General features: G+C 38.1%; 1 protein-coding gene across 3 annotated transcripts in view; it reads left to right on the top strand.

Moving 5' to 3' along the window:
- Positions 1–13,238, top strand: part of fgd4a (FYVE, RhoGEF and PH domain containing 4a) — a 50,886-nt gene that overhangs the window by 5,354 nt on the left and 32,294 nt on the right. The window contains exon 1 of one of the 3 annotated variants that reach the window (XM_017419054.3): positions 10,729–10,874. The exons of the other annotated variants lie outside the window; for them this stretch is intronic. The gene's annotated coding sequence lies outside the window, so the exon portion shown is untranslated. Of the gene's footprint in view, positions 1–10,728; positions 10,875–13,238 lie in introns of those variants that run through there. 3 annotated transcript variants of the gene reach the window in all.

Genomic DNA, 13,238 nt, shown 5'->3' with positions numbered 1-13,238 from the left:
CAGTCATCAGGATCCAGTTTCTTACGTTATCTCATTCTCCCATTAGATTTGTTGCTTTATGGTTTGTGGAAATACTCTTGCGGCACAAAACAAATTATCCTGAAAAGGTTTTGTAGCTCTGAGTATTACCTTACACACACAGGGTGGACCTAGAGAGTTGGTTTTTAATTTTACCACGCTGCTGTATTAGTCTCCATCTGAAGCAGCCTGCTGATGTGTGTAGCAGCACGGCAAAACATTTAAATCCACCCTGCTGGGAAAAAAAACTGTTTTGTTCTCAGAGGCCTGGGAACTATACCCCCCCACCCCCCACTTCCTAAGACCCTTTCCAACCACTCTGGCCTTTTGGCAGCTTCCCCAGTAGCCCATTACTCAACTGTTTTCATGTTGCCGAGCATTGGAGGTGTGTGTGTGTGTGTGTGTCTTTACTCTATAACCCCTCAGCGAGGCATATCTCTCAGGATGATGTGTATTGATGGTGATCAGGATTGAGTCTACCTTATTTATTAGCAGACTAGAGGAAACTGTGTGAGGCTTTCTGCTCCGTTCTTGTCGGCAGGAAGGAAAAGGCTGGGATCAGCAGCAGGCTGGAGTCCTTTCACTGCGCTCATTGTTTCAGTGTGTGGGCGGACAGGGTGCCAAAAGCAGGGAGGACAAAACTTCAGTATCACTGGAATCGCTTTTCTAGTTTTTTGTAGAGGCGGTTTATTTAAGTTGTTGTTCTTCTTCTTTATGCTGCCCCCTTCTTCAGTGGTTGCCACAGCGAGTAAACTCACACAAAAGACTGGTCAATTGTTTTACACCGGATGCCCTTCCTGCTGCAACCTGAGCTTGAACCTGCAGCCTCACGATTCCAAGACAGCAGCACTGACCACTGAGCTTCCACAGCCAGTTTAGGAAAAGTTATTTGTTAAATAATCATAGCTCTGTTTCTGTTTTGTGGTGCTCTTTCCCTTCATTATTGGCAGCAGCCAGTTGTGTCACCAAACTCATATGTTTATCTGAATCATCTTTCCATTAGTAATGTTAATACAATTGTTAAGTAATTAGCAGCAACTGAAGTTGTACTTCAGATTTTATTTATTTATTTATTTTTTTTTCATTGGGGGGGTAGAGGGGGGCCAGTTTTTAAATATGTTATGTACAGACACTAGGAAGTTACTATTTTTTCTTAATTTATTTTTTCCTGTTAAATTTTAAAGGGGAAGATATCTTATTGGCAAGCAGTTTTCTTCTTTTAATATTGTTTTTTAACACAAAATCATAGCCAATTATTTTATTTATTTACTTGTTTGTTTATATTTATATAGGTATTTCAGGTTTTAGGACTGATTTCAGAAATTCTGTCACCCTGCTTTCTTTTTAGTGAACAGCAGAGGGTGGCAGCTCTGGCTTGGTACAAAGTTCAGCAGGAAATTTACTTTCTTTTTCACTGGATTTATGATATTATTGTTATTATTATTATTATTGTTGTTTGTTTTGATTAATCTACTAGTTTCAGTATTCTAATTCAAAGTAACTTTTTTATTATTCCTATGTAGAATTCAGTGGATAGTAAAGCTGGTTGTGCTTGAATACGTGGCTGTCTTACAGTTGAAAGGTCAATAATCCACGTGGGTGTGAAGTGTTTAGTCATTCTATTTCATCTTTAGGCTTTTGTTGCTCCGTCCTTTTTTTTTTTACATCATGTTTCTCTGTAAATCACCATTCCTTCCATACCATAAAGGTGATGCAACAAGAGATAGGTCCCTGAAACCAAAATAGATTTACGTAAGAGTAGATATTTGAGATATGATGTATTTTTCACCAGAAGCTGATTGATACATATATATTATCATGTGTATATTCCGACTATTTACTAAGTCAGCAGGCAAATCCTTTTGTGTCTGCGCTCATTTCAAACAGGAACTGATGAAGTCGGACACTTGATGACGTTTTCTGAACCTGCACTCGTTTCATCAGAGTACATCCACTTCCTCCAAATGAGGCAGGCCTGGAATTATTTGTCATCAGTCAGCTGAATGTGAGCTGAAAAAATGTGTTCAAGAGGATTTCTATTCATTCCAACAAAACCTGCTCACCCAGTGCTTTTATGAGGAATTTTTCCATCTGCATTCTTCGATACATGAAATTCTTCGACCTTAGTCTTCCTCACAGCGTCTCTTTAAACAGCTCCGGCACTAAAAATATTTGATATCTGGTTTATAACTAGTGGCAAACAGCTTTCTTAAAATATGAATTTATTAGATTATTAGTAACATGTATATCCAGTTATTGCCAGCTGGCAGAGGCGATAATGTTTTTGTGTTTTGTGTTTAGGTTTGTGTGTTTGTTTCTGTCTTTTAGCAAAACATCTTATGAACCGCTACACAGATTTTAATGAAACTTTTTGAAAATAATTATTAGATGTATATCCATAACTGATTGCCTTTTGTAATCAGTCCAATTCAAGATGTCTGTCACAGCTAAGGAACCTGAGCAAACACAAAAATAGGCTATAACTCAGCCTGTTATACAGATATCGAGCTAAAATTTGGTGTTGTTGTAGCTGTGCATCATCCCCAACACACACTGAGAATTGGCCAGCAATGTATACAGTGTAAATATTGGTTATGCTAAGCTTTTATTTTATTTATGATGAGCTTCACAAATTGATTTTCAGCCTGATAAAGTGTTTTCTGTTGTATGAAATAAGTCTTGCGGTGCCATATGAGGGTGTAGTTTAAACTTATTTCCCCATTTGCGTGATCCTAGAAGACGTTTTCTCCCATCATAAGGACAAGCAAATGTGTAAATGATGCGAGTTTGATAATGAGCCACAATGAGAAATAAGTTTAAAAGCTGCAGCAGCCAATTGAAATGCATTTTTTCAGTGCTGCCATGTGACTCTTCTGCTGTGAAGAACCAAAGAGATATTAACAGGGTTGAAAATGAAATATTAGTCCTCCACACTTGGTGCAGTCAGGCAGAACTAATCACAAATTGATCAAAATAACATCTCCCTGTTGAAGTGTTAAATAATCTGAAGGGGAACGTAGTCAATCCTGTTAGCTGGGATGGGATATATGAAGCATGAACAGAATATAAATTCACACAACACTTTCATTGTTCAACCTACGGGTCTTTTTTTCTGCAGACTGGCAAATCAATAATACACTGTTAAAGAGACACTTGACTTAATGAACTGGACTTTTATAGGATCAACAAATATATTTTTTCTGTTCTCATGCGCACACACTTACGCATACTGTTTAGGCTGTTAAATACCAATCAGCCGCAGAGTTCCCTATCGACTTGTATTTTTAATTCCGGCTGGATTAAGGTGAATTTTCTCTGTGTGCATTTAGCTTGAGGAAAGATGAGAAAGATAAATTGGTTAATGAAAGCATCTGAGTGTCTCCTTCTCTGAGGTGGTTCTCTCATCCTCTCTAAACTAATTGTTTAATCAATTTGGTGTCTAGATGAACTCTATTTTCTAGCTATGTAATTGTGTCTCTTGCAGCGCTGTTTGTGGAAATTGCTGCACAGTCGACATGACTTCAGGGCTTTGTTTGGTACTTCAGGAGCAGATTGACAGCAGATGTGATGGAGTTTGTGTTGGGCTGATTACACGGCACTGAAACCATGAATCGGGGGTCGATGCTGACCTATTGTGATTTCATGACAAACGTGTATTAAGATTTAGTTTCTTTATCTTGGTTGTTGCCCCCTGCTGCCAAAGGTGAGGCGTTAATGTTTTTCACCATGCCTGTGTGTGTATGTGTATTAGCGGAATAGCTCATAAACTACTGGATGGATTTTAATGAAACTTTTAGAAAGTAATCATGGGATTAACTTTTGGAGTCAACCCATTCAAGATGGCTGCTACAGATGATTGTGTAAAACAGACTATAACTCATTATGGTGTGGGAGTAGCTGAGAGTCATCCTCAACTTGTAATCTGAGCACAATGTTATCTCACAAATAACACAGATTGTACAAAACACAATTTACAAAATGTCACCAAAATTGCTTTAACTCCATCTCTTTTCAGCATAAAATGATTTTGGTTCAAAGCCAATTGGTGATATATATTCCTTCAAGACCTTTAATTCTTGTGGGATTTATTTTTCATGTTATTCAGTAACGTATGTGTGTGTGTGTGTCTGCAGACAATACTGATCATTTATCACTGACCTTCATTACGTGTGTGTTGCACCATTTGGAGGAGAGTTATTGAAAACAGCGAGGAGTCTAATCTATTGTGTGCTAGCTGGCACATGTGCACGCATTTTAAGTGATGTGGGTTCAGTTAATGCTTTGTGTGTGGTGGGGTGGGAGAGTAGCATGGCGTACAGAGTTCATTACATATATAGTTGTGATGAGTCATGGTCTGAAACCATTCTTCTCCTCTCTCATCTCCTCCTCTGACCACTGAGAGAAGAGATGGTGGTGAAAGAGTATCGAACCGAGAGGTAGATGGAGGAGGAGAGGGTGAGAAGAAGGAGAGATGACAGCTGCGGATATAAAGAGATTTTAAAAAAAAAAAAGGTGCGAGGTGGGCTGTGTGTTGGCGTGTGGGATACAAAGGAGGAGGTGAGTGATGAATCTGACAGAATCAAATATGTGCACATTTTAAAGATAAATCCTATTTTAAAATGACAGAATTAACATTTAAATGTCCCCAAATTCAACTAAATTTTGTTGCTCAAAAGCAGTTTGTATAAAAGATTCCTGTTTAGTTTATACAAGTGTCTGAATGTGTAGCAATTTCTGCATATCGACAGTTAAAACGTTTTTATTCTTCAAACCTCCGACAGGAAGATGACGTTTTTCACACAGGAAACTATTGCTTAAAAAAAACTGAACTGAATGCAATCTAGTGCCCTAAAAGTTTGAACCTGACTATCAGCTTTTAATTTCATTAGCATATATTTGTCAGTCTTAACATAAACAAGTGTACTCTGACTCGACTGTCAAAATGACACTTTGTCTGTCGTGTTCCTGAGTACACATCATGGCTACGGGCCGACTGATGACTTCTGTTAAGTTTTAAACTAAGATCATCTTATAAGGTAAAGAGGTGAAGTTATATCTAGTTATATCTATTTTGGTCAAACCTCATAAATGAGGATCTCATTTTGCTAACAGAGATACAGGGTTGATGCCAACAGTTAATGTCAAAGTTTTTAGCAAAGCTGCAGTGCAATGTGTAGCTTTTGGAGGGAACAGTAATCTGCTACTGACACATCAAATATTATATATAGTATTTGTAAAATTGACTGAGTTACAGACGATTTTGTATTTGCCAAGGCTGATTAGCAGTGTTAACCATCTTATATAGGACTGACCCTAAAACTTAATCAGTTGTTAATGTACATCCAGTGATTAATTTCTAATTGTTTCATAAAAATCTATCCACAGGTTTTTAGTTAACACTCCAGACAAACAGATACAGTAAAAATATTATCACCTTTTCACTATATATATATATATATCCAAGGTTCATCGGATGAATGACAAAATACAGCAATATGTAGAAAAGAAAAAAGCCAACGTTGATCACTGTTTTTTAAACATAAGTTATTCTTCTGTTATTGTGTCCATTTGGTCTGAATCTTTAGCTGATAAATCCTGCAGGAAACCCATATTTGTTAGCCTGTAAGCTTTTATCATTTAGCATATGTTGCCTTGGTTTAAGATGTTTCCAATAAAATGTCATTAAATAAGTTACAGATGTTCCCTACTAAGAAAAAAAGGATCATTGCTGTGCAGGACACATGTTCTTCTGAGCGCATGAACAGATATGATATGTGAATGCAGCTAAACAAAAATCTGATGGTTCCCTAAAAGTAAAGGCTTAAATGTGTCCCTGTTACTGGTGATTTGTTAAGGCTGACGCTGCTTTCAGAAACTGGTAACAAGCTGTTTCTGCACAGTATGATGCTAACTAGATTGTGGAATGAACACAGTGGTCCCATGCAATTATGGCAGCCTTTTCAAATAACTCTAACACACTATATGGGTAAATATATTATTTACTGAACTGAAAAAATTGTTTTTACCTCACAGAATTGAGCTTTAGTCTCATGGTTTATAACATTTTTACTGAATTTTGAACACAGTGCCAATAGTGGAGATTCAAATTACAGACTGTGAAATAATGTCAGAAAAGTTATTTAAAATGAGTGAAAATTGGTCTGTGGTTGCAAAACAGAAGGACTTATCATAGCAGCGTGTTTACTTTGTGTTTGTTTGTTTCTTTTTATGATATGTAAAAGGGATTTGTGGGATGGTGTTTTTCTTAGTGTGCTGTGTAAAGAAACCCAAAGCAACTACGACTCCTGAAACTGTAGCTTGTCTCACACAGATGTACCTGGATGACAATAATCTGCATTAGTGCCGTACACTCACATCGCTCTGCAGGTTATACAGTGAATACCTAAATAGATGGACAACCTACTGTCTAGAAAAAAAACAGTGTTGCCATGGAAACAACATGCTATCTCTCAGATACTAATCAAGTCTGTTGGCTCATAAAACGTTTGATTTGCTAACATCATTTTCAGATGTTCTCCCCTCCCCGGGTGCCTGACACACTATATATTTCTGGAAACCAATTTTTTTTTTAACAGATTTTCAAAGCTGCTGTTCAAAAAGCAGATGTTTTGTTGAATAGATGCATAAAATTTTTATCTTTTTCTTTTATTTATTTTTTCTCCCCCAAAGGGATCATTAGTGTTGCTTTATTGTCTCAATATTCTTATACAAATCCCTTTTTAAATTTGTTACACATCCACATTTCTTAAACCTGACAAGGACACAAAACATTAGGCTTCTTTTAATAACCTCAGTTGTCACTTTGGTTTAGGATGTTAACTGCAGTCCTGAATCACTGCGTCAGCCTTGGGGGCAAAAATCCACTCCTTTAATTTCTTCTAGCTTGGATTTTTTTTTCATCTTAGACAATTTTGTATAAGTAGGTTTACAGTACATGTGTGCTGGAAATATATTAGCAGTAAAAAATGAATGAGGAAAGATTAAATTTTAATAGTGTCTGAGTGAATATATTGTTATTCTGCTTTGGCACACAGTATGATGTTGTTGTTTTGTTGGTTTGTTCTTGTCTAAACAAATGACTTGAATTTGAATATGTTTCAGCTAACATCTCATAAAAAAACCTCAAGTGTTTCTGCCAAAAAATGTTAGCTTGTATGGTGTAGCCATATGTTAAACATTATTGGTACACCAATTTTATTGCAATCCAAAACTAATATTCTAGTGTTTGAATTACTGAAGTGTACAAAACTGAAAATTGTGAGAAACTAGGCAAATTTTCAATCCAATCACTGCATACTTACCAGTTATGATCTGCTGAAGTACACTTTTGATATGAAGATGGGCAGATTTGGGACAGTTTTTTTCATTTTTCTCATAATAGGTGTCATAAACTGTCTGGACGCTGCACACAATGCAGAGTTTGCGTTTCTCAACAAGATTATATTAAATAAAAATCTATTTTTAACATATTAAAATTGATTCAGAATTGTTCATGTCTGCATTGAGATGCATTGAAAAAAGAAACTATACCTATGCCCCTGGTGGGTAGGGTGCCAGTTCATCACAGAGCCACATAGAGACAAATGAGACAGCCATTCATGCACTCAGACCTGGAACAGCTATTGTTATAGATGCTTTTCTCTGTGGGAGGAAACAGGAGTACCTTGAGAATACCATCACGTACACAAGAAGAACAAACAAACTCCATACACAAAAACCACAGCCGAGTTTTTGAACCTGCAACCTTCTTATTGTGAGGCAACGGCTCTATCAACTTCCCTACTGTGCCTGCCATTTTGGGTCCATTCTTCACTGCTGATCCACAGTAAATGTTCAAGAACCAACTGTGCATACGGCTGCTTCCAGCACTTTGATTTCCATGAGATATGCCCACACAGACACATGTGCTGCACACTACTGGCAGTCAGGTCTGGATGTAGTTATTGCTCTCTAGACCCTCCACTCTCTAATTGCTGTGTGGTATAAAAAAAATCTGGCCTGACTCACAGTATGTTTTAAAAGGTAGTTTGAGATGAAGGTTAGTTGGTTCATTTCATGTAGCTACTGGAAAATGTTTGGCTTCACAAATGAAGGAGATATTGTGTTGAATTTCTAGCTATGATAAAACAATAATAACCTGGAAGTAAAATATAAAAGGAGCGATCAGAAAGGAACAAATGTTAGAGGAAATAAAGAAGGGTTAAAAGGTTAGAGAGCACAAGGAAGTCAGGAGTGTGAGGGCTGTCAGTCTAAATTTAAAGATGGACTCAAGCTTTTATTTTCAGCTTACAGATCATGGTTGGGGGGGGATTTTGTGTTTGTGTGTGCGTCATATTCAACCAAAACTTGTGAAAGCAGCACTTCCTTCTACTGTAGCAGTCCTCAGAGTCTGTGGGACATTTTCTCAGACATACTTGGCAATTTGGTGTTTCTTCTCACCATGTCCAAACCACCAGTCAAGTCAACCACCTTATGCTCTGCAATGAGAGCATTTTTAATCAAAAATAGACTTGAGGAGAACACAAATAACAAGTCGGGTTTTTAGAAAACTCTTCCCCCGTCTAAAACTGCACTGCGTGTAATTGTTTTACGTTCTGTGGAGTTTTAATTCATCTTCACTCTCATTTGGAGGCAGAAATTAATTTGATTTTTAATGGGAACATTAGTTTTCTCAGTTATGAAATCAGCAAAAAAATTCTTGAAAAAAAAAAGAACTGCACATCATCAAGCCAAAAAAAAAAAGTTAGTTCCCTAAAAGGAGGCCATTTTAGGGGCTTTTGCAAGAGTTGTGAATGTTAGATTTATTCAAGCTGAGGACAAACTTGAGATGCTGTCAGACTTGATTAACTGAAATAACTGAGACGTCTGACGGTCCAGGACCATAAATCTAGGTCTACAACCAACCTCCTGTGAAGTCGGGCTTAATCTTTAAACTTTTATTCCAGGTTTTACTTTCAAACGCAGAAACAGAACTTTCAGGCAGCTCATCAGGTTTCCGTTGACATGTAAACCAAAAACATCTACAATTAATAATAAAGTTAAATGATTTTGAATGATTATCATGTAATGGGATTCTTGGGTGGAGATAAAACACTAGTTTGCTACTTGCCATTAAACCATTGTAGAAGAAGAAGAAAAAAGATTTTTATGATCAAGGTTAAAAAAAAGTTATTTCAAAACAACAAAACTGTTTTTTATTAAACCTGGTTGAAATCTCTTGGGTAAAAAGGGCCCCAATACTCCAGGCTTTCACTTCCTGGATCAACCACTGTACTTTTGCTAAATTGGCTTTTTTTCTTTTAGAAACATGGTTGTCCAATATGCTAGGGCTGCAGAAAGAGTACCTATATTTTCTGTCGATATTATAATTAAAAGACATTAATTCTTATTTTGACATCCATATCTATTAAAAGAATATGAATGTCATCTTTGTGTGTGCGTGTGTGTGTGTGTGTGCCTGCTGCCGAAAGGTGAAAGTGTGCAGTAATGTTTTTGCATGTCTATGTGTGCCTGTGTTTGTGTGCCTGACTGTTATCAAAATATCTTGCAGAAAGTAACCATCAGGTATTCATCTACAAATCATTAACTTTTTGTGTCAACCCAATTCAAGATGGCCACCAAAGCCAACTGACGTTAAACACAAAAGCAGTCCATTTTACAGATACTGAGCTAAAATTCGATTTGGGTGTATCTGAAAGGTATTTGCAACACATACTCTGAGCGTGACATATTTGGATATAGCATGAAAATGTGCATATGATTATTTTCAAGGTTTGACCAAAATGGCTACAATTCCATAATTTCTTATCATAAGTTGATTTCAGTTTAAAACTCATGAAAGGCAGCAGGCAATATCCATTCCTTCAAAGAATGCTAGGCTTTAAATAAATTTAAATGCTCTTGTGTCATTATAAAAGTAATTCATTTTTTCTTTTGCTTAAAAAGTGTGCTTTTTTCTTGAAGCCTACCTTAGATTTAGCTGTAACGTAAGTGAATGGTGTTTTACTTTTTCTGCCTCAAAACCACATTTTGCCACTCTTTGTGACCTCTGTAAAAACAGACTTCAAAACCCATCGCCCATCTCTGAGAGCCACTGAAAACAACTAGTGATAAGTGGTGGTCTTTCATCTAATCCTCTGGGCTTTCATTTTCAGATAGAGTGATCTTTATTTTCTGTTAATCTCTCTGTCCAGATGTCTTGGCTTTCTTGTCCTCTCTGCCTCACCTTTATTCCTGGAATGGGGGGTCGTTTTGCGTCACGCTAAGCACCGATATCTTTTATAGCTGGCAGCAGCAGGGACACCAGATGAGTACGGCCATTGGCCACTTCCTCCCCCTCCTTCACCGGTCCTCCCCTCATCCAACACAATGGGTCTACTTGTCCATGTGACGCACACTCTCAGACATATGCAGATCTGCACACAGTGGAGGCTTTACTCCTAGGGCTGAGTGTTGCTCCTCAGAGCCATACTGCCCGACTCCGCTGGAATGTGATCATTTTCACTCTGCAAAAAAAAGAGGAAGCAGTGAGGACAGGGCAAAAAGAGAAGGAAAGCATCAAGACGCTCCGCTTAAGGTGGAGTCACTCTGTCACTAAGTGTGTGTGGGTGGGTGTAAGACAGCAAAGGGGATGGAGGGAGGGAGGATGCAACCAATGCAGTGAGGCAGCAGTTTAACACAAGCCTGAACCTTCCAGTAGAGCGTCAGAGCAGGCAGAGAGAGAGAGGAGAAGAGAGGAGGGACAGGTCTCCTCAGTTCAGTTGAACACTGGATTTCAGTTTCATCCCTGGGCTCTGTGTCTCGCTGCCATCACCGGACTCACAGCCTCCGCTCAGGTCAGTGCCTCTGTCCCTGTTTCGACTCATTTTACCAAGCAGCACCGGTGTTCTCTGCAGCCAGTAGCATGCACAATGCAGCCTCCGGGTGTTTGGGTTAACAGATAGACAGAATGTGTGTGTTTTTCACAAGCACAGTGAGAGGCTGAAAAGCTGTCTGCTAATCTGCACACACTGAGGAGAACATTAACTGCTCAGGGTGATGGTTAACAAAGGGAGGAGCACAAAAGGCAAACCCTTGATCTCACCACAGGATGCTTCTTCTGGCAGGTGCTGTAGATAGTGTGGTATGGTGGTGTTTAGGTGTGTGTGTGGGGGGGGCTCTGTGTCAGCTCTGTGGCTGCTCTGAGCAGTGGGAAGGCACTGGCTGGAGGGGGCTATTAATTTTCTTTAAGCCGATGTTGAAAAAGCTTCTCAGCTGCAGTCTGTTTCAAAATATGCTGCAACACACGCGCACGCACGCACACACCTACACACACACACACACACACACACACACACATCCACATGATTTTTGGACCTAGAAATTAGTGATTTCAGTTAACTCTGTTTGCTTTGGTTGGTATAATCAAGCAAAGGCTGACAATTATGTTTCTGCATGTGTCTATCTGTTAAAGACACTATCTCATAAACTTAATAGACAAATTTTAATTAAACTTGCAGAAAGGAATCATTGAATGTACATTCACAACTGATTAACTTTTGAAGTCAACATGGTTTATAATAGCTGCGACAGTCAAATATATCTTTGGAAATCACAAAAGTGACTGTAATTCAGTCAATTTAACAGATATTGAGCTAAAATGGGGTATGATTGTAGCCCAGGCTGATTTCTAACACACATTCTGACTGCTAATAGATTTTTGGAGATCTTTGTTTGAAATTTATTTAACTATTAACTATTTGAAGTCAGCATTATCTGTTAGCAAATTAGCTCATGAACGACTGGATTGATTTTAAGATATAATCTGTGAATGTACATTTACAACTGATTAACTTCTGAAGTGAATCCAATTCAAGATGGCTGCCACATCCAACTGACCTTTGGAAACAAAACTGGCTATAATTGAGTCGGTTTTATCAATATTGAGCTAAGATCTTATGTGGTAGCAGTGGAGAATCTTTCACAACACACACTCTGAACGTGAAATTTCGCAATATTTCTTAAGATTATGCATAATGTCAGTTTCAAGGTTTGACCAAACAGCTACAGCTCTTATTTTTCAACATAAAATGATTTTAATGAAAGGTGGCAGGGGATATGAATTGTTTTTAAAAATGCTAGGTCTGTAATTTCAGCCATGTAATTTTATGAAGGTAGGTAACTTAACTGCAGCTAACCATGTAGTTCAGTTTTAGTGGTTTCTTCCCCTTTTATTCAATGACTCTTCAGTCTGCTTTGTCAGCAGCTACATCTTCATCCCGAGGGGTTTCATCCTCCACACCTGACATGATTCCTCTCTATATCCATAATTTCATGTCTCAGTTCTTTGTCATTGTCCTTCAGCAGTGTCACCACCTTAGGTTTTGGCAGCTGATTGTTGCCTCTGTTTGTCTTTCTGCTGAGCCTCTTGTGACACTGACCATCTTTGCTGATGCTGTTTAATACTTTATTCCACAGTTTCAAATTAGAAGCACATGGTTAGGAGAAGTGTGTGTGTTGAGACAAACAGAAAATTAGATGACTGTGTGTGCTCTGTCAGTTTAAGTATTTTTTTTTACAAATTGAGGAAGAAAGACATTACTTTTAGCCCTAGAGGAAGTTTGTGTCATTCTTATCATTGCTTTTTGCCTTTCTTTCTCTTTCTCTCTCTGCCTCATGGCTGCTTCGTCTTTGGCCTCAGTCCCATCTGCAGGCATGCTTTCAGGATTGTGGGGGTTGTGTTTGCATCACAGCTCTGTGCTGAGAATATGGGCTCAAGTGAGAAGAACTCATTCATGCTGAGCACAAAGATTCTGTTTGAGAAATAAGTACTTGTGCTGTTTGACTGGCACTTTACTCAGCATCTATTTACTTCACACATTGTACAGAATCAAATCTGTTGAGCGTTATTGAATTTCTCCTTTATCATTTCCTCAAATCATCAGGACCAAAAAGGAAACATTTAAAACAAATTGAGTTTATCTGCAACATGTGCTGTGTGAAGTTTTGAAATGTTTAAGCTCTGCTCATTTTGTTACTGTTTCTAACTCACATGACAGCTTTCCAACAATTTAAAAGTTTTGGACAGGCTAAAACAAACAGTCAAGCTCATTTTGCTTTGCTGCCACCTAGTTGGTGGGTTTTATTTGCTAAGGAGGCAAATCTTTTTTTTTTTTTCTGTCAATAGGGGAGCCCTCCTGTGTCTTCTTTCATGGAGCCCA

Source organism: Kryptolebias marmoratus, linkage group LG11 (genome assembly GCF_001649575.2).
Source record: "Kryptolebias marmoratus isolate JLee-2015 linkage group LG11, ASM164957v2, whole genome shotgun sequence".
Lineage (NCBI taxonomy): Eukaryota > Metazoa > Chordata > Actinopteri > Cyprinodontiformes > Rivulidae > Kryptolebias > Kryptolebias marmoratus.
This window is presented reverse-complemented; position numbering and strand designations above follow the sequence as displayed.